Genomic DNA, 27,821 nt, shown 5'->3' with positions numbered 1-27,821 from the left:
CTCATGGCACCTCCATGGCCTCCCAAGGCCTAGCTCCCTGATGTCAGTACCTCTTCCTGACTTTTGGCTTTTGCTTCTTTTATAGGGACCTGGGCAAAAGCAAAGACAAAAGCCAATAAAAGCAAGGATCCTTACCAGGATGGGATTATGGGATTGTCAGCCTGTGTGATTTGGGGGCTGTTAGCCTGTGTGATTTATGCAGGATCTGGAAATCTTTGAAGTAGAAGCTTATACAGATAACTCAAAAAATTGATACATTTTCAAAATGACCATTTTCTCTAAACCCTAATTTTGAGACATTAGAATCTACCATTTTGATTTGACTCCCCCAGTCAGCTGAAAATGCTTGTGTTCAAAACAAGGTGCCTATCCACTGTAAGGCCCTGGGACAGGAGCATCTCTGTGGGGACAGTGCTGTTCCTACACTACCAGCTCTTCTAAGTTACATCCACATAATATGAAGAAGAGTCAGATGCCCTTGGAAATCTCCACTAACTGCTGTCTCCAATGTGAAATATTGCTGTTGTATATTAAGATTGCTGAAGTAAAAATTAGTAGGACTAGGTGTAATTTTCTTCTCTGGCATCATTGTAAAATATTCAGTAGTCATTGAATTAGTTATCATTAATAATTTGATAAACAATACTTCTTTTTTTATACATTTTATTTATTTATTTGTTTATTTATTTTTATGTGGTCCTGAGGATCGAACCCAGGGCCTTGCCCGTGCTAGGTGAGCACTCTATCGCTGAGCCACAAATCCAGCCCCAAATAAATAATACTTCTATAAAAAACTTTATGAATCCTGAAATGCTTCCAAACTACATGAATTATTCACAGATATTTGTTTTTAACACGTGAGAGGACAACAATTGTAAACACCATCCACTTCATCTCTTAGGGAAGAAAAAAACCAAGATTGGTGCAAATAAGCATATAAGAACATCTGAATATCAGAATCACAGTTAGGCTAAAGTAATTTTTATTTCTCAGCATAATAACCACTTATACAGTGATTCTATGAAAAAAGAAATCTCGGCTTTAGTGTGCACAGGTGCAAATGTACTCAAGGTTAGGTTTTTGAAACATTAACATGTTTTCTGAAGGAAAAACTCTGATTAGCTGTAATGTGCTTTAGAGAGGGAAAAAAAAGCATAATTATTTTTCATCATTTAAACTGATTTCAGATCAGACTGTTAGGAATATTCTTGCAGGCATTTTTATGCATTAAATTCATTTTTATGAAAACCTTAAACCTTGTCTCAGTATTTGCATATATTGTAAGGCCATTTTCATCCTGTTGCTTATCCTGACATAAAACAGTTTTACAATATTCAGCTTCTGATTTTTTAAAAAAGTTTTTACCTACCTATCTATCGACCTGCCTGCCTACCTACCTACATGTATTTATTTTTCCCAGGTGAAATCTTAGAAATTTGGAACTTCCTGCAGCTGAGGAAAATATAATTGGCTTGATCCTCCCAATCTAAGTAAGACAGTAAGAGAGTTTTCCAGGCCCTTGACCCCTTTTAGAATTACTTAATCTGCCTATCCCCTCAAATGAAAAACAATTCTGGACAGACTTCTTTGGTTGACTACAGTCCCTCAGTAATACATTTGTTCTTACTTTCATCAGTACTTTGAAATTCTGTGCATACAAAATTGCATATAAATAGTATCTTTTCTGCATGCATTATTTTCTGAACTAGATTTAAAAATTTTTCAGAATATGCATGTATTTCATTCCTCAACACATCAAAATGGAACCTATTCTCTGGATTGAAAAAGAGAATGTATATAAACTCCTCCCCACCTCCAAGAACTTTGACTTTTCTTGCTCCTTTCACAATGACAGTTTGAATGCCATCAGGTGCCTATTCTCAAGGCTCACTCATAGAGTGGCTCTCTGAGTGTGTGGATCAGGAAGAATATCTGGATTCAGGAGGAATTTTGCATACTTAAGGATCATTTCTGTATTAGTAGGAAAGAGTTTTGGGATTAGTCTGTAATTCCAATATCTGTCATTCCTGATGGCTGGTGGTATATGGAGCTCTCTGAGAACTTGTGAACACCAAAGATCACACTTCCCAAGGTTGTGCTCACCCCACTTAACTGGCTTTCCATCCATAATCAAGCAGATTCCCAGTGTCCTCACTACTTTGGACTCCAGTTCTGAACCAAGGGAACTAAAGCACTGGCATATTTCCAATGTTCTAACATATACAATAGAGAGGATGTGGGAATCCCTATTACAGCACATTCCAAATTCATAAGCTTGGCACACAGAATCTATGTTATGCAGAATCCAGCCCCACTGCATCCCCGTCCACCTGTGCCCTTACTTGCCTCTAAAAGTACATGCTGTGCAAGAATCCCACATTGTCCCTGTATGCAGCCATCCTATGTGGGTAGGCTTTGCACCATTTAGCATGACTAAAGCTTAAACCACTTTGCCAGATTCAACTGTTTAATTCCATGACTCTCAAACCCCAGTCCAATATACAATGGAGGAGAAGAGCAAGGGTGATTTCTGAGATCTTGTATGTTTCAATTCACCATGGATTGGAGTGATATACAATGGTTATATTTTGCCATAACAAGGTCCAAAGGGGCACATTACTCTTGGGTTCTAGGCTAGTATATTTATTTCATACACGTAGGGGACTTATGCCAGCCATAAGCCAAGTTCAAATGAAAGCACTTTTGTTTTCACATCTAGAGCTCCTTTCTGATTTTAACATTGTATTCAAGAATTACTTTATACATCCAGCTTCTGGCCATTGCCTTAACTCAGATATGTCATGCATTTATCTGGATTCTAATGTTGCCTGTAAAATTATTTCTCAATGCTTAAGAATTCACTTTTAATTATAAATAATGTGGTAACACTACAAGAGCAGTTTCCATTTAAGTGTTGCAAGATAGCAAATTAGTGCCCATCAATTGAAACTCTTATTAAATTGCATTTGTTATGAACTTAAAACAATAGTTGATTTTATAATTAATGATGTCTCAAGTTCCCTTCAGTGGAGTAGATTCACACAGTAGTGTTTCCTTTTTAAGATCACAGCATTTGTGAACTGCCTTACATATTTTTGAGAAAAAAAAATATAGTATCTGAAGTCCAAATGACTGAAAACATTGAGCAGAATACATACTTGTTTGTTTATTTTTTAAAAAAAACTTCCTGGGAAGTATGTGGGTTTGAACTTCCAGAAAACCTGAGACAAACACAAAACCTGTTTTTAAAGATTTATTTAAGATTTTATTCCAAATTCTGTGAATTCAGTTAGAAATAAAAGTTAAAGCATTGGGGCTGGGGTTGTGGCTCAGTGCTCACCTAGCACATGCAAGGCTCTGGGTTTGATCCTTAGCACCACATAAAAATAAACAAATAAAGGTATTGTGTCCAACCACAACTAAAAAATAAATATTAAAAAAAAAAGCACTGTGGATGTAGCTCAGTGACAGGGCACTTGCCTAGCATGTTGAAGGCCCTGAGTTCCATTTCCAGTACCATGCACAATAAAAAAAGGAAAAAAAATAAGAACAAGCAAAGGAAAAAGGCTATGATTTAAAAGAGTGTACTGGGGAAGAACTCAAAATTTTAACCAACTGAAATTTTTTTTTGGTTTGTTTTTCCAGTTAGATGCTAAGAGCCTATTTGTCCTGGCAACAGAAAGAATCAAGTATATTGCTTCCTGGTTTTAAAATAATGCAAAATCATGTGAGTCCACAGAACCTCTAGAAAATCAAAATTCTGGAGGAAGAATTGTTGCTGTCTTCGCACTGACTGTCCTGTTCAGCGCCTTATGAAGAAAGGGTTTTCAGCCTGCTTGAAAGGCAAATTTTAATCATCCCAATTCTTATTCTCACCTGGCCACTGAAAACTTGTATTCAGGAAAAGTGTTATTACGTGTAACTACTACCACTAAGAGGAAGAAGCTAGGCTCCACTGTTTGTGGATTCTCCCCAGTTTGATCAAACTGCATAAAACCCATTTTTCTTTTTTCCATCTTTTTTTTGCCATCTTTGTTATGCGGGCAAGTAGATGAATCCAGCCAGCCAACATTCAGGCAAGGTTCATGGGTTAGGCTGCCAGAAGGAAGATTCCAAATGAGCAGTATGGTTCTAAAATTATAACCAATATCCCTTAAATGAATTGCCAGGTACATTTTACAGGATCAGCATATTTTTGTAAAGAACCAGTATGTAACTTTATTTCTTGGCTTTATCATATTTATTGGCACACATTAGGTATTTAATAAATTCTTCCTGGATTAAACTGACCAGGACTTCAGTTGGAGATTATTTTGTATAAATTTTAAAATTTCCGTATCTAAGTTATGTCAACTGTGACATATATTGAATTCAAAGCATTTAAAGAACTGAATTCATTGTAAGAAGAGACAAAGGGGTCTTTAATTTTCCAGGTGGGTGTGTGAGGATAAGTGATAAGAGGAGGCAGAAAAGCAGACTGAGAAAAGGGTTTCTCTCCGACTACCAGGAGAAGCTCCCCCTTATAGAACTCATTTCTGAAAACACTCCTATCCCTGCTTAAATAAGCATGCTAGTAAAATTCAACAAGCCACCACATTCAGAAATGTCTCAGAAGGAATCCACAAATTAGAAGTTGAGGACAAATCTGTGTTAGAAGAAAATAATGTCTGTAGATTTGTCAAAATTGTACAATTCCATGCAGTAAAATTCAAAGAAACAGGCACCACAATGGTTTCTCTGATGCACACAGCCAGGAAAGTCTTTTCTACATGCTGAAATGTTTGCCTATATAGGAGTCAGAATTCAAGAGACCTTCTGGCTAAAGGGCTGAAGGGTAGTGAGACTGAACCTGGTTAGCCAACCCCAGGACCCCAGCAGGAACCTGGGAACCCTGAAGGTAAAGCAATAGTTCTCAAACTTAGAAATGAATATGTCACCTGGGACATTTTAAAAACCAACAATTCCTCACCTCCTCGACTGAAATTTTGACTTCCTAACTGAAGCTTACTCTGAGCCCCACCAAATCAGAGCACTTAGGGTACAGTAGAGGGTATTTTTGTACTAAAGTATTCAAGGAAGTCAGACCATGAACTCCAAAGAAGGAAATGCACAGATTTGGGTCGTCAACCCCCACATCTCTGCAGTGATGGACTCTTGGACTAGGCAGGGGAGCAGCTCCCTGCGACATATGACATTGCATAAGGTTAGTCTTGGTGTCTACAGTGTGCTCTGTGGTTGAGGTTGGCACTAGTACTGGACAGAGTGGGGCAGTGAGAAGACACAATGCAAAACCCCAAATCCCAATCAAGGGAGTGCTTGGGAGTCACAACTGGGACAATTGGCTGTTGACTCTTATTAGTAATGATTTTGCCCTTAATACTCAGTTTTAAAGATTTTAACTGTCTGTAGCTCACCAGCTGGAGAATTATCCTGATTGCATAAATTTGATATACCAGTTTCAAAGGGCACAATCTGTTAGTCTAAATGCAAAAGTTACTGGATTCCATAAAATTCTCAAATTCCATATTCAAAGTGTTAAAAGGCAATCAAGCATGAAATTGAAAAAAGTTTTTGTTCACAAACTTGTGAGGCTGAGCAGTTCCCAGAGACCTCTGAGCTGGAGGATGCCGCTGCGGAGAACCTTCCTCCTGTCTCAGCGGCACCCTCAGCTTCACCAGCGCTGAGCACCACAAGGAGGCCCGCCTGGACTCCCAGGGACAGACATCGCGCGAGAAGACAGAACAGAGTCCCCCACCTGATGGGCAGCGAGGCAGTCAATTCCTGGCCCGGGAGCTACAGGATTTCTGGAAGAAATCCCCAAACACTCTGGTACCCCGGCAGCTGCTCTTTGAGGTGACCAGCACCAGTGTTGTCAAGGACTCTCCCTCCCACTCTACACCGTCGCCATGATGTGTCCAGGGCCACCAGATCTTCAGCCAGCCCAGATCTCTCGCTGCTACTCAGACTTTGAGCAGCCCCACCAAAACCTGCAGCTGCAGTTCTGGGGCCCAATAGCTGCCATCTCCTTACCCCGTGAGCGCCTGTGCCAAAATTTTACCGTAGAGACGATTGCCTGCCTTAGCAGAGCCTTTGGACAGTTTTTTGAGCCACCTACAAGCCATGCCTGAGCAACGCTATGCCCCAGACCTGCAGGACTTCTTCGTGCTGCCAGAGCTGCAGCAGGCACAGAGCCTCACCTGTACCAGCTTCTATTGTGAGGCCCTGGCACTCTGGGCCAATGCCTGACAGCTGCAGACCCAGCTGGATGCCCCACTTGGGCCCAGATTGTCCTCTGCTGACCTTAGCCGGGCTGGCTATGTGCCACCAGAAGCTGGAGGACCCTGTGGAGGCCTGGGCCTGCTGTGAGAAGGCCCTGCAGCTGTTGGGAGAAAAGAGCCCCCCTTCTTTCCTGGCACCCTTCCTAGAGGCCCATGTCCGACTCCCCTGGTGCCTAGGTCTGGACAAACACCACTCAGAGTGCCTGCTCCAGGCCCCTATGCCACCCCCCAGTCTCAAAGAATTGCTGCTCATCAAGGAGGTACTGGGCTAACCCTCACCTAGCCTTAAAGCCACTGTGGGGAGAAGGGCTGCCCCAGGATTTGGGGAGCAGGGGACTGAAGAGGAGGACATGGAAAGCAGCTAGAAGGCTGTAGGGTTACTGAGAGCCCCCAGAAGTTCCACAGAGAATTTGCAGTGGACAGAAGAAATTTTGTTGTTGACTTGGGCTGAGGACAAGCTTTGGCTGGGGATTGGTACCCAGGGAATGGTACAAGGAGGAAGTCTGACACAGCCCCTCTAGCTTATTCACAGCCAGGGGCCATGGTCCAGGTCAGGATGAATGTGTCCTTTTCCATGGGCCTCTAAGCCAGCAAGTCAGCCTGACTGAAGTCTTGCAGTTGAGAGCCAGAGGAAGGGCTGTAGTTCTGGCCCAAGGAAATTAAAGACCAGCCACTCCAGGAAAGAAAAAAAAAAGAATTCTGTTAATTATGATACAATAGAAACCCAAACATATTTCAAAGGTGCATATGTATATTTGTGTGTGTGTGTGTGTGTATGTATATATATATATATGTATAACATATATATGTGTGTGTGTATCTAGTAAATGCTAAATTAACTGTTAATTATATGATTGTAATCATGTTGATTTAATCATTCCACATTATAAATATTGTACCCTGTAAATGTATACAATTATTATTTCTCAATTAAAAATAATATTGTTTTAGTTTATTTTTTTTGTCACTGTGACCAAAGTATCTGACAACAACTACTTAGAGAAGTAAATATTTATTTTGGCTCATAGTTTTAGAGGTTCAGTCCATGATTAGCCAATTCCATAGCTCTGGGCCCAAGGTGAGGCAAGCATCATGGTGGTGGAAGGCATGGCACAGGAAAGCAGCTCAAGACTTGACAGCAGGTAGGAAGGGGAGATAAAGCATATTTCTCTTCCCAGGGATAAAATATAAACCCCATAGTCATGGCCCCAGTAACTTACTTCCTTCAGCCACACCCTAACTGCTGCCTGCAGTTACCACCCAATTAATCCATATCAGTGGATTAATCCACTTATTAGATTACAATCCTCATACTGTAATCATTTCACCTGTAAACATCCTTGCATTGCCTCACACATGCATTTTTGGGAGCCACCTCAGATCTAAACCGTAACAAATATTAATTTTAAAAATCATAGTTTTATTCTATAAATGTTGCTTCCAAATGCTACCTCATAGAGCAACATATTTATTGTGTGAATAAATAATCTATTTTGAATAAACTTTAGACAAAAATTTTACCCTGCAATACCTCAGTTTTCTCCAGTGAAAATAGAGGGAAAATTATTTAATTCCTTCTCTCTTATGTTATTCTAGAAATATTGGAAAATTGCTACACAAAGTTTTTAAAATGTAGAAAAGACCTGAAAGAGTTTAGGTGGTCATTTATGTAGAGGGACATTTTTCTAAGTGACCATATGACTTTAAATACAAGAATTTAACAACTGTACTATCATATTTGGTCCATAAATTTATAACAACTTGAATTTTCAGGACAAGACAAAGGCTGCATGAGAATTTGTTTTCATTTTTATTATCTTAGTGTGAACGTTTGGTAATTTGAGCATTTTGATTGAGGAGAATTAAAGCAACATACAAAACATTCCAAAGCTAGAGAGTCTCTCCCTATTAAGCTAGAGACTCCCTACTTTATAATAAAATAGGAAAGAAAAATGTCATTGCCAAGATATAGGTATTTGGTGTTTCAAATAATCAACTAGAACGTTCTAAAACTGCCCATATAAATTTTCTTGCATTGTTTTGTGATATAGATGTACTTCTGTCTGTTGCTTCCTCCCTGTCTCCCTGCCTTCTTCCTTCCACTTTGAGAAAACCAGGAACAGTTCCCTGCTAAATGTGGGCATGTTCCTGGAGAACAGACTCCTGTCTGAGGAGCTCCATCTGAGAAGGCTCTTGTTTCTAATGAAGCCTATGATTTTCCTCAGGGCTGTGTCTTGTGGTCACAGTTTCTTCATGGAAGGAAAAACTGGATTTGGGGCTATGATATGGTTTTATGTCACCTGCTCAGAGCAAGTGCAATCAATCCGTTCCTAGCAAGAATATTTATAAATGAACCTATCATAAAATATCATTTCTTTTTCAACCAAAATGGACAGTAATTTCTTTGATGTATTCAAGAAATGCATAAAAATTACATAAAGAAAAAAGGAAGAATTTTACTTTATTTTCAGAATTTGGATTCATATGATACTGAAATTTTTAAAGTAATTAATTTATGGGAAATTATTTCTAGTTTAATACACTAGGTTGTTGTCAAAACAACCTTAGTTTTCTGACTCTTCTACCATCTAGCCAACAGGCAGAGTGGGAGGATTCAGGGTATTTCACCAACTGGCCACAGGATTCTCTGTCTCTGATTTTCCCTAGAATGCTTCTGCTCTTGGTATGTAGTACCCCTCCAGACATCAGACTCTCATTATAGCTCCTCTATTTAATGCAATGTTTACCTGAAATTATTTAAATAGTAATAGAAAACTTGAGTGTCTGCCTAAAAAATTTCCATGAAACAATCACTTCCTTTAGATAGGTGTACATATGCTTGTAATCCAAGGAGCTCAGGAAGCTGAGGTGGGAGAATTGGATCACGCCTATCTTTTGTACTCACTTTCTTAGTTGTATTTTTGAAGCTATAGTTTTTTCTTCCTGTCACCATTATATTTTCTGCCTTCTGCATATTCCACATGTTAATTTACTCAGTCAACAAGTTTTAAAAAATTACAGAACATTTGCTATATTCTAATAAGTCAATATGCAGGTGGGAATTATTATTTGGATAAACCTAATTATTTTCACTCTTGTTTAAGAAGACAAAGACCTAATATTTTTGTTATTAATTTTATACCATTATATTATTAATTGGATATACTAATATTGTTGCTCAATAGTAGATGATAATACACTTATTTTTCTTCTTTCCTCCTCCTATGTAAGCATGTCAACTTATCTATTTACCTTGCCAAAATAAGCCCAAAGGATAAATTTATTGAGAGAGATTTGGAAGAACCAGTTTACTCCAACAAGATGTATTTTTTATTATTTCAAAGGCACTGCTAAAAATGAAATGACAAGTGCCTGGGAGTAAATATTTGAAAAACATCCAAATAATTTGTGACTTTTCAGTTGTTTTTTTTTAAATTTTTAGTTGCAGATGGACACAATACCTTTATTTTATTTATTTACTTTTATGTGGTGCTGAGAATCAAACCTAGTGCCTCACATGTGCTATGCAAGCACTCCACCACTAACTAAGCCACAATCCCAGCCCTGACTTTTTCAGTTTTTGTCCAAACTCATGAAAAAAATAAATAAATTGCAATGGTAATATTGAGAGTCACTTAATTTGTTAATGTTTTTAATGGAAACTTAATTTACCAAATTGTAATGCCACAGGTCAATTAATTGTACCACAGAGTAAGTAGAAAGGGAAAGACTGTCTGAATTTTCATCCATACCTGTGTGCATCTGTGTGTGCAGGTGCTCAGGAATTATGAAGGAGTTTACACTGTATGTAAGGCATGGCCCCAGGTGCTGGGGAGACATAACCATGAATGTGGATGGTGGCAGAAACCAGGCTTGAGCAGAAGATTGTGAAGATGGCGGCGAATGGAGTGCATCACCCCCATGTACTGCGTCACTGAGCAGGTGAATGACGAGTTAGAACGGCCAAAAGCTATCTTGTTAGGAATTTCCAGCAAAATTGGGGTGCACCGAAACCTAGAGGAAGGATTTCCATTGCCTGAGGATCGGTTACTGGGGCTCAACCGTGAGTGATCTGTCCACCCGGAGATTCAAGCTGTTCATTCAGCAGCCCGCCCCGCTGCTAGAGACTGCGGCGCGCTGGGAAATGGCGTCCCTAGAAACGGCGCTGCAGATTCTGTGGGCTCCTGCCGGCTGTGCCTTCACTGTACTCCGGGCTGAATTCTGGGTTGAGACGGGGGAAGGAAGCGGTCCAGTTCTGTCCTCCACACCGGTCAGCCCACCGAGGAAGCCAGCGGCCACCATCTTGGAGAGCTGACATCACCATTGCCAGTTTTCGACAGATCGCAGCTCATTCAGTGATAGAACAGGTCTGTGACATCTAGACCATCCCCCATACAGCGGGGAAATCACATAAAATCTCTCCCTGGCTTTCCAGGGGTGTGATTAACAGAGTGAGTGTGAATAGAGGCATGGGGGAAGGGTAAAGGCACCTGACCTCCAACTCCCCCCTCCCACCAGCGGCGAAAACGAAACCTGTCTCGCCAGCTCTCAGAGGAGGGGCTAGTGGAGGGAATCAAAACAATAGGGGCCGGTTCCCAGTATCCGTGCTCCACTTCCAGGAAACTGCAGGCCCAGAGTGTAGTTTGAACTGCCGAGAGGTATCACACTGGGAAAGGCCTGGCTGACAGGAGAAGCCAGGGGACTAGAAACCAGGAATAAACCTAAGCTAACAGGTTTTGAGAGACACGGGCGGGGGGGAGGAGGGAGCAGCCTCACACGGATTGTTTCCTGCAGCCGGAGGGCAAAATCTTGGCCCAGAAGGCACAGCACCACCTACTAGAAGCGAAGAAAATAGAAGCCTAACAGTGTCCCTTTTTTCTTTTCTTTTTTTTTAATTTTTTAATTTTAATTTTTTTCTTTTCTATAATTATACTATGATTTTTTAATGTAATTTTTATTTTACTGCATTTTATTATTATTTTTTATTATCTTTCCTTTTCTTTTCTATTCTTTTCTCTTTCTTTCCTCTCTCCCTCTCTCTTTCTTGGTTTGCTTCCTTACCTTTTCCCCATCTTTCCTCTTAAGCATGACCACCCAGATTATGTACAACTTACTAAATGCAAATAAATGAATACTATGAATTGGTCCATAGTCTGCCTAAGCCCTTAACTACCCCCAAGTGCTCCTGTCTATTCTCTTGTTAATATCCGCCTGCATTTGAACATCCCCCAAAGAAGCTAACATATACTAACCTCAATACCATCAAAACGCCCGACCTCAACATAAAATCCTAAGTTCAAACCTCAATTCTATACATGCCATCAAATTCTGTAGGACTTTAATGAAACTAATGAATTTACCTTAAATCACAATTAAATCCAACATCTCTAAACATTGTCTCCCAACACAAAGGAGAGATATTGGAACTATAAAAACCAAAACAAATTTAAAGAAGAAAACAGAAACACAGCAGTCAAACAGAGTTGGAAAGTAACGTGAGCACCATGAAAAAACAAGGGAAAAAAGGATTACAAACAATTCAGGACAACTTAAATTCACAGGAGAACCTAGAGGCATCAGAAAAATGGACAGAGAAAGAACTCAAGGCATACCTAACTCAGATGGAACGGAATCTTAGAGAAGACATTAGACAGCAAGTCCAAACAATGAAAGTATACTTTGAAAACAAATTAAATAGGCAAATTCAAATGGCAAAGAACGAGCTCTACCAGGAGATAGAGATTCTTAAAAAAAAATCAAACAGTAATCCTAGAAATGCAGGAAACCATAAACCAAATTAAAAACTCAAACGAGAATATTACAAATACACTAGATCAAATAGAAGTCAGAACATCAGATAATGAAGACAAAGTGTATCAACTTGAAAAGAATATAGTCAACATAGAAAGGATGCTAAGAAATCACCAGCAATCTATTCAAGAGATATGGGATGTTATAAAAAAAACAAACTTGAGAGTCATCGAGATAGAAGAAGGTATAGAGATTCAAATCAAAGAAATGAACAATCTATTGAATGAAATAATCCTAGAAAACTTCCCAGATATGAAAGATGGAATGGATTGCCAAATCCTGGAAGCCTACAGGACCCCAAACATACAAAACCTTAATAGACCAACTCCAAGACACATAATTATGAAGGTATCCAACATACAGAACAAGGAGAGAATATTAAAAGCTACGAGAGAAAGGAGGCAGATTACATTCAGGGGTAAACCAATTAGGTTAATGGCTGATTTTTCATCACAGACTTTGAAAACAAGAAGATCCTGGAACAGCATATTTTAAACGCTGGAAAATAATGGATTCCAACCAAGAATACTGTATCCAGCAAAATTAAGCTTCAGATTTGACAATGAAATTAAAATATTTCATGATAAACAAAAGTTAAAAGAATTCACACCCAGAAAACCAGCACTGCAAGGCATTTTGAGCAAAACACTACAAGAAGAAGAATTGAAAAACAGCATCCAAAACTAACATTGGGAGGTAACTCAGTAAAGGGAAGAAAAAAATAACCAAAAAGGAAAAACGAGCCATATTAAAATAAATAAATAAATAAGCATGACTGGAAGTACAAACAGTATATCAATAGTAACCTTAAACGTTAATGGCTTAAATTCACCATACAAGAGACAAAGGCTAGTAACCTGGATTAAAAAAACAAATCCAACAATATGCTGCCTTCAGGAGACTCATATGATAGGAAAAGACATACACAGGTTGAAAGTGAAAGGTTGGGAAAAATCATACCACTCACATGGTCCTCAGAAGCAAGCAGGAGTGGCCATACTCATATCGAATAAAATCAACTTCAAACCTAAGTTAATCAAAAGGGATAAAGAAGGACACTATATACTGTTAAAAGGAACCATCCACCAACAAGACATAACAATTATCAATATGTATGCACCAAACAATGGTGCTGCAACGTTCATAAAACAAACTCTCCTCAAGTTCAAGAGTCAAATAGACCACAACACAATAATTATCGGTGACTTCAACACACTGCTCTCTCCATTGGACAGATCCACCAGACAAAAGCTGAATAAAGAAACTATAGACCTCAATAATGCAATCAATAACCTAGACTTAACTGACATATATAGAATATATCAACCATCATCATCCAGTGGATACACGTTCTTCTCAGCAGCACATGGATCCTTCTCAAAGACAGACCATATATTATGCCATAGGGCAACTCTCAGTAAATATAAAGGTGTGGAGATAATACCATGCATCTTATCTGATCATAATGAAATGAAACTGGAAATCAATGATAAAAGAAGGAAGGAAAAATCCTGCATCACCTGGAAAATGAACAATATGTTACTGAATGATCAATGGGTTACAGAAGACATAAAGGAGGAAATAAAAAAATTCTTAGAGATAAATGAAAATACAGACACAACATATCGGAATCTATGGGACACAATGAAAGCAGTTTTAAGAGGGAAATTCATTGCCTGGAGTTCATTCCTCAATAAAAGGAAAAGCCAACAAATAAATGAACTCACCCTTCATCTCAAAACCCTACAAAAGGAAGAGCAAAACAACAGCAAATGTAGTAGAAGGCAAGAAATAATTAAAATCAGAGCAGAAATCAACGAAATTGAAACAACAACAACAAAAAACATTGAAAAAATTGATAAAAATAAAAGTTGGTTCTTTGAAAAAATAAATAAGATCGACAGACCCTTAGCCATGCTAACGAAGAGAAGAAGAGAGAGAACTCAAATTACCAACATACGGGAAGAAAAAGGCAATATCACAACGGACACTACAGAAATACAGAAGATAATTAGAAATTATTCTGAAACCTTATATTCCAATAAAATAGAAGATAGTGAAGATATCGATAAATTTCTTAAGTCATATTATTTGTCCAGATTGAGTCAGGAAGATACACACAATTTAAACAGACCAATAACAAAAGAGGAAATAGAAGAAGCCATCAAAAGACTACCAACCAAGAAAAGCCCTGGACCGGATGGATATACAGTGGAGTTTTACAAAACCTTCAAAGAAGAATTAATACCAATACTTTTCAAGTTATTTCAAGAAATACAAAAAGAAGGAGATCTTCCAAATTCATTCTATGAGTCCAATATCACCCTGATCCCGAAACCAGACTAAGACACTTCAAAGAAAGAAAACTACAGACCAATATCTCTAATGAACATAAATGCAAAAATCCTCAATAAAATCCTGGCGAATCAAATACAAAAGCATATCAAAAAAATTGTACACCATGATCAAGTAGGATTCATCCCTGGGATGCAAGGCTGGTTCAATATACCTAAATCAATAAATGTTATTCACCACATCAATAGACTTAAGGATAAGAACCACATGATCTTCTCGATAGATGCAGAAAAAGCATTCGACAAAGTACAACATCCCTTTATGTTCAAAACACTAGAAAAACTAGGGATAACAGGATTTAACCTCAACATCGTAAAAGCTATATATGCTAAGCCTCAGACTAGCATTATTCTGAATGGAGAAAAAACTGAAGGCATTCCCTCTAAAATCTGGAACAAAACAGGGACGCCCTCTCTCACCACTTCTATTCAATTTAGTTCTTGAAATACTAGCTAGAGCAATTAGACAGACAAAAGAAATTAAAGGCATAAAAATAGGAAAAGAAGAACTTAAATTATCACTATTTGTGGATGATATGATACTATATCTAACAGACCCAAAAGGGTCTACAAAGAAACTACTAGAGTTAATAAATGAATTCAGCAAAGTGGCAGGATATAAAATCAACACACATAAATCAAAGGCATTCCTGTATATCAGCGACAAATCTTCTGAAATGGAAATGAGGACATCCACCCCATTCACAATATCCTCAAAAAAAAATAAAATACTTGGGAATCAACCTAACAAAAGAGGTGAAAGATTCATACAATGAAATCTACAAAACCCTAAAGAGAGAAATGTAAGAAGTCCTTAGAAGATGGAAAAATATACCCTGTTCATGGATAGGCAGAACTAACATCATCAAAATGGCGATATTACCCAAAGTTCTCTATAGGTTTAATTCAATGCCAATCCAAATCCCAAGGGCATTTCTAGTAGAAATAGACAAAGCAATTATAAAATTCATATGGAAAAACAAAAGACCCAGAATAGCAAAAGCAATTCTAAGCAGGAAGTGTGAGTCAGGCGGTATAGTGATACCAGATTTTGAACTATGCTACAGAGCAATAGTAACAAAAACAGCATGGTACTGGTACCAAAACAGGCGGGTGGACCAATGGTACAGAATAGAGGACACAGAGACCAATCCACAAAATTACAACTTTCTTATATTTGATAAAGGGGCTAAAAGCATGCAATGAAGGAAAAATAGTATCTTCAACAAATGGTGCTGGGAAAACTGGAAATCCATATGCAACAAAATGAAACTGTATCCCTTTCTCTCGCCATGCACAAAAGTTAACTCAAAATGGATCAAAGAGCTTGATATCAAATCAGCGACTCTGCGCCTGACAGAAGAAAAAGTTGACTCCGATCTACATATTGTTGGGTCAGGCTCTAAATTCCTTAATAGGACGCCCATAGCACAAGAGTTAATAACTAGAATCAACAAATTGGACTTACTCAAACTAAAAAGTTTTTTTCTCAGCAAGAGAAACAATAAGAGAGGTAAACAGGGAGCCTACATCCTGGGAACAAATTTTTACTCCTCACACTTCAGATAGAGCCATAATATCCAGAGTATACAAAGAACTGAAAAAATTAAACAATAAGAAAACAAATAGCCCAATCAACAAATGGGCCAAAGACCTGAACAGACACTTCTCAGAGGAGGACATACAATCAATCAACAAGTACATGAAAAAATGCTCACCATCTCTAGCAGTCAGAGAAATGCAAATCAAAACCACCCTAAGATACCATCTCATTCCTGTAAGATTAGCAGCCATTTTGAAGTCAAACAACAACAAGTGCTGGCGAGGATGTGGAGAAAAGTGTACTTTTGTACATTGCTGGTGGGACTGCAAATTGGTGCGGCCATTTGGAAAGCAGTATGGAGATTCCTGGGAAAGCTGGGAATGGAACCACCATTTGACCCAGCTATTGCCCTTCTCGGACTATTCCCTGAAGACCTTAAAAGAGCGTACTACAGGGATACTGCCACATCGATGTTCATAGCAGCACAATTCACAATAGCTAGACTGTGGAAGCAACCCAGATGCCCTTCAATAGATGAATGGATAAAAAAAATGTGGCACTTATACACAATGGATTATTACGCAGCACTAAAAAAATGACAAAATCATGGAATTTGCAGGGAAATGGATGGCATTAGAGCAGATTATGCTAAGTGAAGCTAGCCAATCCCTAAAAAACAAATGCCAAATGTCCTCTCTGATATAATGAGAGCGACTAAGAACAGAGCAGGGAGGAAGAGCAGGAGGAAAAGAATAACATTAAACAGAGACATGAGGTGGGAGGGAAAGGGAGAGCAAAGGGAAATTGCATGGAAATGGAAGGAGACCCATATTGTACAAAATTACATATAAGAGGTTGTGAGGGCAATGGGAAAAAAACAAGGAGAGAAATGAAGTACAGTAGATGGGGTAGAAAGAGAAGATGGGAGGGGAGGGCAGGGGAGGGGGGATAGTAGAGGATAGGAAAGGTAGCAGAATACAACAGTCACTAATATGGCATCATGTAAAAATGTGGATGTGTAACCGATGTGATTCTGCAATCTGTATTTGGGGTAAACATGGGAGCTCATAACCCACTTGAATCTAATGTATGAAATATGATATGTCAAGAACTTTGTAATGTTTTGAACAATCAATAAAAAAAAAGAAGAAACCAGGCTTGTCAGAGGTGCCTGAGCTATAAGAGGAGGGCATGCTGGAAAACCTACAAAGGTGGAACAGCAGCTCAGAACCAGAGAGGAGGAAACAGAGTTCCCACAGAAGGAACACACACCAAACCATAGGAAAGCAAGATGTTCCAAGAGTCCACTGGGGGGTGGGGTGGGTACAGTCTTGTGAAGGGATGCCAGCGTGGCTGGGTGGTTGTGGTTGAGGCCAGGCTGGGAGCAGTGGTAAAGAGAAGAGGCCTTTCAAGGAATGTGAGCATGTTTCATGTGATGTGAATGAACATATGAGTCCTGCCCAGGAAAGTAAGGTCATCAGGTAAGTAACCTTTAGCAAGATTACTGTAGTAACAGGATGGCAAATGGATTAAAAGATGAGTTGGAGACAGGGAAACAATGAAGACAATAGTGTAAGTACCAGAGATATGGAGAGATTGAACAAGCCTGTGACAAGGTGATTGAAGAAAACCAGAGTAAATTCAGGAGCTGGAACTCTACCTCATCCTTCAGCGTCAGTCAGTGTTGTTCTCTCTAGGGACCCACACCAATGTTCCATGCACATTCAAGTGAAGATGGCATCCCTGTAACAGAGATACACTCACCTAGAGGCTAACACTCACTAACCTATCAGGAATGTTGCAGGATCCATGTTGGTGGCCAGACATCATATGTTGTACAAGACTTGAAAAAAAAAAACATTCAGATGACAAGCAGCACATGTACCCAGGGTTTATTATCCTGACACAGACACCTGGACAATGTCCTGGAGAGTTCCTTTCAGCTCATAGAAAATATGTGAAGTTGAAAGAAGATTTAAGCTGCTTATGACAAGTTGATTCGAACAGCTAAAATCTGAGGGATTTTATTATTTACAGAGATATGATATTCTAGAAAACCAAAATAGAGCAATATGCCATAGTAAGACTTTGACTTTGTACAGACTTCTTTTTAACATCCCTGTTTTGTAATATTGTCATAATAGCACATTACTAGTGAAAATATTTCTGATAATGTAAATACCTGATGCCATACTTTGCCCTAAGATATTGTTTATTGTTCTACACAAGGTCATGGACTAAGACTATGTTTCTTGGAGCTAAATTAGCTAAAATTCATTGAGAACTTACTTCTAGGTTTCAGGCACAAGATTATCTATCTATCTATCTATCTATCTATCCTTTATACTAATTCTATTAGGTAGGTATTACCTATATTTTCAGAGATGAGGAAACAGACACAGAGAGGAAAAGTAAGTTACCTGAGATTACACGGATGGTGTGAACCTGTGGAACCAGGCATCTGCTTACACCCACACCACTCCTATCAGAAAGTGTGATTCATCATGTTAGCACATCATGAAATTGCTGCTGGAATCATCTCTATAGCCTCCATTATACCCCATCTATGGAATTCTGAAAATTAAATTAGAAAGCATCTTCATTTCAAAATAGAAATACTCTCTAAGCAATATCATCAGCATGTTATGGTGTCAGTAATTGTTTTGTTGAAAATGACCAGCCAGGAACAGACTCATAATCCCCCAGCACAGACCAGCAGTGTGGAGTCTACAAGCATAATGGGAACTTCCTTTTGCTCTGACTGGTTAATGGAAAGTCTGTAGTTTCCAATCCCAGAGGAAATCATAGCCCAAGTAAATTTAGCCTTCTGGGTATCAAGGAGTGAAATGGATACAATGACCATGCTGAAATGTAATAACCCTCATTCACCTGCACATCCCCTGCCCTGCATTTTCCTTTCTGGTCCCCAGCCCCACCTTGGTTTTTCTCAGGCTTTGTACATCTTGTATTAGATGCTGCTTTGAGTACCAACTAGATACTGCAAACCAAGCTTCTGGATAACTATGGTTACACACTGCTCTCAGACACCCTTGCCACACTGAGTAGAATCTAGCCTGGCTTAGATGCAATTTGGAGTCTCAGGTCCCTGGTTACAATATTTTTGCCTAATATTATCCTAAGTCCTTCTCTTTCTGCTCTTTGGTGTTGGGGTGGTTTTCTTGACACTGTTCTTTCTCAGCTCCACTTCAGGTGCTCCTTCACCATTAGTAACATGTGCCATGATTCTTACGAATGCTTTGGACTAGAAATTATGCCATGCATTTCACTACTAAAAAGGAAATGGATCACTCAAAATTAGCCATCTGACCAATGGGTCAACAGTTGAAAGTTCAACTACAAAATATTTCAACTACAAAATATTTATGAAATTCACATGGGAATTCTGCATTTCCCACACATTTTCAAATAGCATATTTAAATATATAATCATATGTTGCTTTATGATGGGCATACATTCTAGGAGGTGAATCCTTAGGTGATTTTTTATCATTGTGTCAACAACATTAAACGTGTATTTACACAAACCTAGATGATATAATAGGCTACCACACTCATGGGCCATAGAGTATAGGCAACTGAGCCTTGGACACAAAGCTGTACAGCATGTTATTGTACTGAATACTGTAGGCAGTTGAAGCACAATTGTATCTGTATATTTCAACATAAAAAAGGCATGATAAAAATGCAAAGATCATAAGAACTTTTTAGTTCCATCATAATCTATGGGACTATTTTCATATATGCAGCTGTCATTGATGGGAATGTCATTATGGGGTGCACGACTATATTAGTTTCTTCAGGTATTGGGTAATTACTTACTGAGTACCATTAGTGGGCCACCACTGAGACAAAGACATGTGGTTCTGTTTCAGAAAGTTTAGAATCTGAGAAGCAGACACATAACCAAACATTTTTCACATGAAGCAGATAATCTGAAAACTAAATGCTTTTCATAACATATTAAATTATCTAATGAGTTGGTGCACTGTGATTTATTGTCAAGGTGATATAGATGAAGCACCTGGTCAAGGATCAGGTCACAATCAGTTCCTGGTTCTACCACTAGTCAGTTGGAAGGACATAACCTCCTATCAAGATTGTTAGGCCTGGCTGGGGTTATAGCTTAGTGGTAAAAGCATGTGTGAAGCACTGGGTTCAATATTCAGCACCACATAAAAAAACAAATAAATAAAATAAAGATATAGTGTCTATCTACAACTAAAAAAATACTAAAAAAAATACTGAACATCTCATATATGAGAAAAAGATTGTTAGGTCTGTCCAGATTATTAGGTAATACCAGTCTTGCAACATGAGTGAAAAAATGAAAATGGTATTTGGGGAATTTACTTTGCAAATACCTATTGAAAACTCACTATCTCCCAGATATTCTTTGGGGACAAACAAAACAAACATTAAGTCTGATTTCTTGGGACCTGATATGAGGGAATAAACAAATTAGTCCTTTGTGTTTCAAATGGCAATAAGGGCCAAAGTCTAAAATAAAGCATTTTCTCAGTCAGTGTGGTTAGGCAGTTTGACCTTGATCTTGGAGATGCCAAACAGTATTTTGCCTGAGGTCCAATCAAAGTAGTAAAGACAGAGCTGAAAAGAGGTTGACCCTGATGGCAAAATTTCATCACTTGGACCCAACTTTGAAATAAAGTGTTGTGATTTGTAAAAATAATTTGATTCAAAGATTTCTCTTGTTTGCTTAAGTCCCTCTGGTCGGGTTTCCTATCTCTTATAACTGGGAAAATGCTTGCTACTGTGGTTAGAGTACAGTTTGTAACTGAAAGGTACTTGGTGCTGCACTTCAAGTGAGTCAACCTCTGGAAAATCCATGTTGAAATCTGATTGCCACTGTGTTGGGAGCAGGGCATTGAAGAAGCTTAAGTTGTTAAGATTGGGGACCGTCTTCCCCTCAGAAGTGGGTTTTCTCCAGAGGAGATTATTAAGAAGCAAAGCTGACCTCATATTTGGTCTTTTCTCCAGGAATACACTTGCCCTTCTACTTTTCTGCTATGTTATGATACAGCACAAGGCCCTGGCCAGATGTGGCCACCCAATCTTGGACTTTTAGGCCCAGAACTGTGAGTTAATAGACTTCATTCTGTATCACTTACCTGGTATTGGGTATTCTGTCACAGTAACAGAAGGACTAAGACATTAGCCGTATCCCTACTCTTAACATCTATATTTCTTGCTACTCTCTATATACCCATTTAGTCTTGAAAAGATTAAGATGAAGTAGTTACCATCTTACAACTCCAGATCACTGAAACTTGTAAATGGGATCACAGAGGAAAACTTCAAAGGGAGCAGATCTTAGGGGAAGCAGTGGGAGGAAGGGTACCTCTTTGGCTAGTCATATCCATACAGTTCAAGCCAGATAATCCATAGTGTCACATCCAGTCATCCTCCATCTGAGAACATGGTGGAGGAGGATGCCCATGAAGGCTCCTATAGTATCTCTGAGGCAGGGGGAGCCTGTTTAATTCTTTCCTAGAGAATGGGATTCTGGTTAGTGGTGTGTGTGTGTGTGTGTGTGTGTGCATGTGTATGTGTTTTTCATGTTGAGATGCATGCTGACAGCTGTGCTTTCCCACTTCTTCCTGCTTCACTCATGGTGATGGTCACAAGAAAAATCCAGGAACTTAGAAAAATCAATGAAATCAATTATCAATAGTGACATCAATCTCTCAAAGATTGGGTTTTCAGATTTACAAATCTGCAATTCACCATGACAAAGAATAATAAATTACTGTGATTAGAAGTTTATCCTTATGATACAGAAAAATCAAGCCTTATACTACAGTTCAATAAAGATCATTTCACTTTATCCAAATGGTGTTTGACTCTGAAATCTGTTGACTGTATTGTCTTCTATAGCTGACATTTTATTTCCCATATTTTCCTTTATATTTTAAGAAAGGAAATAGTAATTCATGGTTTATTCTCTTAAAATTTATTAAATAAACCTTAAACTCTAGTCAATGTGTCACCTTCTATCCCCAAATTTTGGGCTTCTTAGTCATCACTGTACATCTTACAGCATAAAAAACATGTTCTGAACTATCAAAGTTCACAAGCTGTTCTTATCAGAACATCCTTGAACCAAAACAACACTGCAAAGATGCGTAAAATCCCAGACACAGAGTACCTCCCTAGATTTATGACATTACACCACTATTTGTTTTTATTTTAATTTAGTACTACATTAAGTGCAGCAATTTTCTTATACTCAAGTTTTAGAACATAGAGAGTTTAGCAAATATAAAGCCATACAACAAATGCTCAACTCTGATACTCTCCAAACATCTGAAGGAAGGTCTACAGATACATACTATTTTTCTTAAGCCAGCCAACTCTGAGACAACAATAGTCAATAGCTATCAAAATATTTTCTTCCACAAGATATTTGATTTAAAAGATTTTCTTTGAACTGAATCTAATTATTGATTTGTTTTTGCTAATTGTATTCTCATAATTGCTTTATCTCTTGTTCTATAACCTGTAGCCCACCAGGCATTCCCTGGGGTAGTGCTGTGTTCACCAGAATCAGGAGGAGCACTGTGTTGGACTCTTGTACACTAATGTGCCAGGATACAGAGAAGGCACCTCAGGCAAGTGAAGGCCACATTTCAACGGGTTGGGGGCAGATGGTGGATCTTTATTGCTCATAGACTCAGAAACCCAGAATAGAGAATGTCCCTTTTGCATGGTAGCAAGTAAGAAACAACTACATTCCATATAAGTGGATTCTGCTCCAATCACCTTTGCCTTTCTTATCCCTGTGGACTGCAGCAATTTACTCCACAGAGCTTTCTACCCATCTGTTAGAGTCTGTAAACAAGTCAAAATAACACCTGGCATTTTGCCAGGGGAATGATAGAGTTCGTAAACAAGTCTGGATGGTGCCTGGCAAAATGCCAGAGGGAGTGGTTTGAGAAGTAACAAAAACAAGCCATTAAGTGTGGAGATTCCTTATTGGTTGACTGATGTATCTGTGTGGAATGTATAAATACTGCTCCTGTCCTGCAATAAACGGCTCCTACTCCTGCTGTATCAACGTTCACAAGTTGTTCGTCACCCCCCCGGTTATTTTGCAGCCAGCCGGCCTGCGGCAGATGGTGGCCCGTACGGGGAGCCCCGGGACACTCGGGGGTAAGTGACGAAAAAAAGCTGCCCGTCCATAGATAGGACAGGAGCAATCTGCTCGTCCCTAGGCAGATAGGGCGAGAGGAAAAATGACCATTTCGAGAAAATGGAGAAGATTGATACAGTATGTTTGTGTCTTGTTTTGTCTCAGTGTACTGTATTGTCTTTGTGATGAAAATATGGAAGGGGTAAAAAGTAAATTACTAAGGGAAGAAGGCACCCCAGTGGAACCAAGAATAGTTAGGGCATGTGTTGATAAAAGCCCAGGAACTCTAATCAGAAAGAAAAAGAAAGTTCAGAAGAAGAAGGATTATCAGGAAAAAAGTTGCAGCAAAAGGCTATTACTAAATACTTTTCGTTACCGGAAGGTGCGTGAAGCGGCAAGACGGCTACCAATTGTGCGAGCTGGTCATGGGGCAGCAAGAATTTTCCAAGTGGCGACAGCTGGCTCTTCCACTGCCGCAAGCCCAAATCTAGACCTGACCTGGAGGCACAGTCTCGCAGGCTCTTACTCCCTGTGCCCAGTAGCAGTTTGAGTCCGGGACACTCCCCAGGGCCATCTGGGGCTGCCCAGGCACTACAGCCAGCAGAAGAGGCTACTGGTGTCCCTGATGTTTGGTCATTTTCAATGCCAATAACTAAACTACAATGGTTCTCCCACACCTGGAAGCTAATGAGTAATGAGTGCTATTAATGCTTATTTCAAATGCAAAAAATCCTTGAGATAATGTACTAAATTGTTCAGAAGGTTGTTTTCTTAGTGGAATACTACAGGATTTTCTTTAGCCATCCGGAGTTCCTGCCTTTGTCCCAGTGCCGGTGAAAACGAAAGTGGAAGAATTTCCAGTGTTGCTGAAAACCGGAGGAGACTTCGGCTGAAAAACGGAGGAGACTTCGGAGCTGTTGCTGTTTCTGCTACTACAGCTTAGGCTAGCTACCTGCAGAACTTACCTGGACTGTGATTTAAGCTAGCTGCCTGCAGAACTTACCTGGACTGTGATTTACCTGGACTGTGAGTTAATCTATTGAGACACTGCTTTATCTGGACTGAGACAACAAACTGTAATCTACAACAAATTGTAACTCGGTATCTTTGCTAACGGTGTCATTGCTGGTATAATTTTTCCAAGGGCTTCTTGCATGGAGCCATCAATTGGCTTGGTATTGTGGCATTTTGTATCCTCCCTTTCTGTTTGTGGCAGGTTATTTATGGTGTTTCTGTAAAAACCACTATGGTCGTTATTTAAATTAAACAAAAGGGGGAAATGTTAGAGTCTGTAAACAAGTCAAAATAACACCTGGCATTTTGCCAGGGGAATGATAGAGTTCGTAAACAAGTCTGGATGGTGCCTGGCAAAATGCCAGAGGGAGTGGTTTGAGAAGTAACAAAAACAAGCCATTAAGTGTGGAGATTCCTTATTGGTTGACTGATGTATCCGTGTGGAATGTATAAATACTGCTCCTGTCCTGCAATAAACGGCTCCAACTCCTGCTGTATCAACGTTCACAAGTTGTTCGTCACCCCCCCGGTTATTTTGCAGCCAGCCGGCCTGCGGCACCCATCACCTCTTCAGGACACACAGACACAGAGGTGCACAGGTGCACAGCTGCACAGCAGAATCCCCAAGAAGGATCCCACTGGCAACTGGACCTGAACTCAGAATCCAGCCTGAGAGCCATTTACTGACTATGGGGTAGCACACTGGGCTTTCGAGTTCCTGGAAGGGCCACAGCTAAACTTGATTTGCATATCACTGTCAATATAAGTGGTCCCAGAAGTTCTCAGTTTTTGTTTCATTTTGTTTTCTGCCTAGACCAACCAATAAACTAGGAGCTACAAGTCTCCCTTTTATCTTGAATTCTTCCTTATCTTGAATTCTCCTGTTGACATCAGTGATGGTTTTACTACCTTGCCCATCAGTTCACCACTCCTAGAAATGCTGTATTCAGTTTAACTTTACCAAGCTCTTAGGCCACCCAAGGATTTATTGATGCTAACAAAACAAATGAGTTCCTTAAAAGTCTTGAGTCCTGCAGGCAGCACCTAATTTAACATCAGGAAGCAGGTCTCCCTGCAGGACTCCAACCAGTGGATCTACTGCTTGCTTACATGTTACAGAAATTCTCTTAGGTCTTGAACACCCCAAGAAATGAGAGTTACAAAGGAGCATGTGAGGACCATCAACCTCAGCCAGAGTTTCAGGGACCACACAGGGATGTGAAATCATGATAGAAGATCCCAAACAAGGTCCACCAGCCCCAGGAATTACAAATTCCTTCTTCAGAGAAGATAACCAATAAGTCAGGTGATGGAACCACAAACCACACAGTTTCTGAAAGCCACATCCTAAAAAAAAAGTTTCATAAATTTAAATATCCGACATTCATAGTATTCTCCCAAAAGAAATATAAAAATATTATATTTGTTAGTCAAATCCCAAACTTTTTCCAGGTTTCTCTTCAAGAGTTAGATATAACTAACAGTCCTTCTGTGTACTTCATTCTGAAGTATGACCAAATAAAAAATTTTTAAAAGTCATAGCTCAGATAAGATATATTATACTTCTTTAAAAGTTGTGGCTTTCACATCAATGTTTACAGCAGCACAATTCACAATAGCTAAACTGTGGAGCCAACCTTCAGTGGATGAATGGATTAAAAAAAAATGTGGCATATTGCCGCAATCTGGCTGCAGCAAACTAACCGGGGACGAGTGACAAGGAACTTGTGAAGATTGATACAGCAGGAGAGGGAGCCGCTTTATTGTAGGATAGCAAGGGTATATATACATAACTGAATACACAGCTTAACTTAATTAACATAAGCTAGACACAGCAGTCAGTCATTAAGGAATCTCTATCATCTTAATGGCTCGCTGGCATTACTTCTCAAACCACTCCTCTTGGCAAAAGTGCCAGGCGCCATCTTGACTTGTCTGTAGCTCTCAACAGCATATATACACAATGGAACTTTACTCAGCATTAAGAAAGAACAAAATCATGGCATTTGCAGGTAAATGGATGGTGTTGGAGAAGATAATGCTAAGTGAAGTTAGCCAATCCCCAAAAAATAAATGCTGAATGTTTTCTCTGATATAAGGAGATTGACTCATGGTGGGGTAGGGAAGGAGAGCATGGGAGGATTAGATTAATTCTAGATAGTGAAGAGGGGTGGGAGGGAAAGGGAGGGGGCAGGGGATTAGCAAGGATGGTGGAATGTGATGGACATCATTATACAAAGTACATGTATGAAGACTTGAATTGGGTGTCAACATACTTTGTATACAAACAGAGATATGAAAAATTGATATATATGTGTATTAAGAATTGTAATGCAAAACAAAGTACACGTATAAAGGCATAAATTGGAGTGAACATACTTTATATACAGAGATATGAAAAATTGTGCTCTATATGTGTAATAAGAATTGTAGGGCTGGGGATGTGGCTCAAGCAGTAGCGTGCTCGCCTGGCATGCGTGTGGCCTTGGGTTCGATCCTCAGCACCACGTACAAATAAAGATGTTGTGTCTGCGGAAAACTAAAAAATAAATATTAAAAAAGTCTCTCTCTCTCAAAATAAAGAATTATAATGCATTCCACTGCTGTTGTGTATTTAAAAAAATAATAATAAAATAAAATAAGTTGTGGCTTATAGCTTTGGAGGAAATGTGAATGTGGTTTTTAAACAACTGGTCTAATAATATAATAATTACTTAGTTTCTAATTCAAAATACTTAAAATGTCTACTGTTTTATGCTTCAGTTATTTTAGTACATTGAAAATACTCATTTTCAGGAATCTAAGGAAAATATTTTTACCTCCTATTGCAAACTGGCTGTTTTATTGTTGAAAACTAATTTTTTTTCATGAACAAGAAAGGAAACACAGTATAAAGCAACAATTTAAGACCACTCATCATTACACAATGCCTGTGTACACCTGCCAGGTATATACAGTACTTACATCAAATCACTGTTCATAAGCTTTATAGTTTGTCAAAGATTCTTCTTCCAAACTCCAAACTCAAATGCCAACCAAAACACTGATCCCTGATCTGAGGTCATTTCCCCAACATGTTTGCCTGTGTCAAGAACAGCTTCCCATTTACTTGTTATGTGGGCACCAGCTCTCACAAGTAGCCTTCCTACACTGAGTTGATTTAACTTGGAACATGGAACTCTCCAGGCAAACATCAAGCATGCTACTGAGACAAGAAAAGCCTGACTCAGTTACAACATCAGCAAGGAGCTTAGTTGCTATTAGCCAAGGTGAACACTGTTCTTTAGAGTGACAATCAATCTATGAGCACTGGATGAGCAATTTACCCTCTTCTTCCTCCAAAATTCCCTGAAATTATTAAAGAAATGGTAGATTCACAGGGAAAAATGATGAAACAGAGAGCTACCTCCTTCCTCCACTTGTGCCTCCCATTAGGAAGTAAAGAAAATGATAACTGCTTATAAAGAAAACAGAACTCTAACTCAGAATCCTGTGTTCAGATAGCCTCTGGAGTTCCCTTTGAGAGAACAGCTCCACATAAAACACTTTCATTTTGACTAAGAACAGAGAATTTGAGGGGGCACCCCAGATAATTGTTCACATTTTTAAAAATATCAGATTCTATGTTATATTTTGTAGGTTGTAGATCATTC

The 27,821-nt window shown here is 39.1% G+C and overlaps 2 pseudogenes; both read left to right on the top strand.

Annotated features, from left to right (window-relative positions):
• The first annotated feature begins 5,086 nt into the window (after positions 1 to 5,086).
• On the top strand, positions 5,087 to 6,550 carry LOC124077222 (sorting nexin-21-like; annotated as a pseudogene).
• A 3,631-nt stretch (positions 6,551 to 10,181) lies between these two features.
• Positions 10,182 to 27,821, top strand: part of LOC124077221 (large ribosomal subunit protein eL13-like) — a 28,076-nt pseudogene continuing 10,436 nt past the window's right edge.

The sequence above is a fragment of the Marmota monax genome, unplaced genomic scaffold (assembly GCF_021218885.2).
Source record: "Marmota monax isolate L192 unplaced genomic scaffold, Marmota_monax_Labrador192_F-V1.1 WCK01_AAM20220418_F8-fsc00293, whole genome shotgun sequence".
NCBI lineage: Eukaryota > Metazoa > Chordata > Mammalia > Rodentia > Sciuridae > Marmota > Marmota monax.
This window is presented reverse-complemented; position numbering and strand designations above follow the sequence as displayed.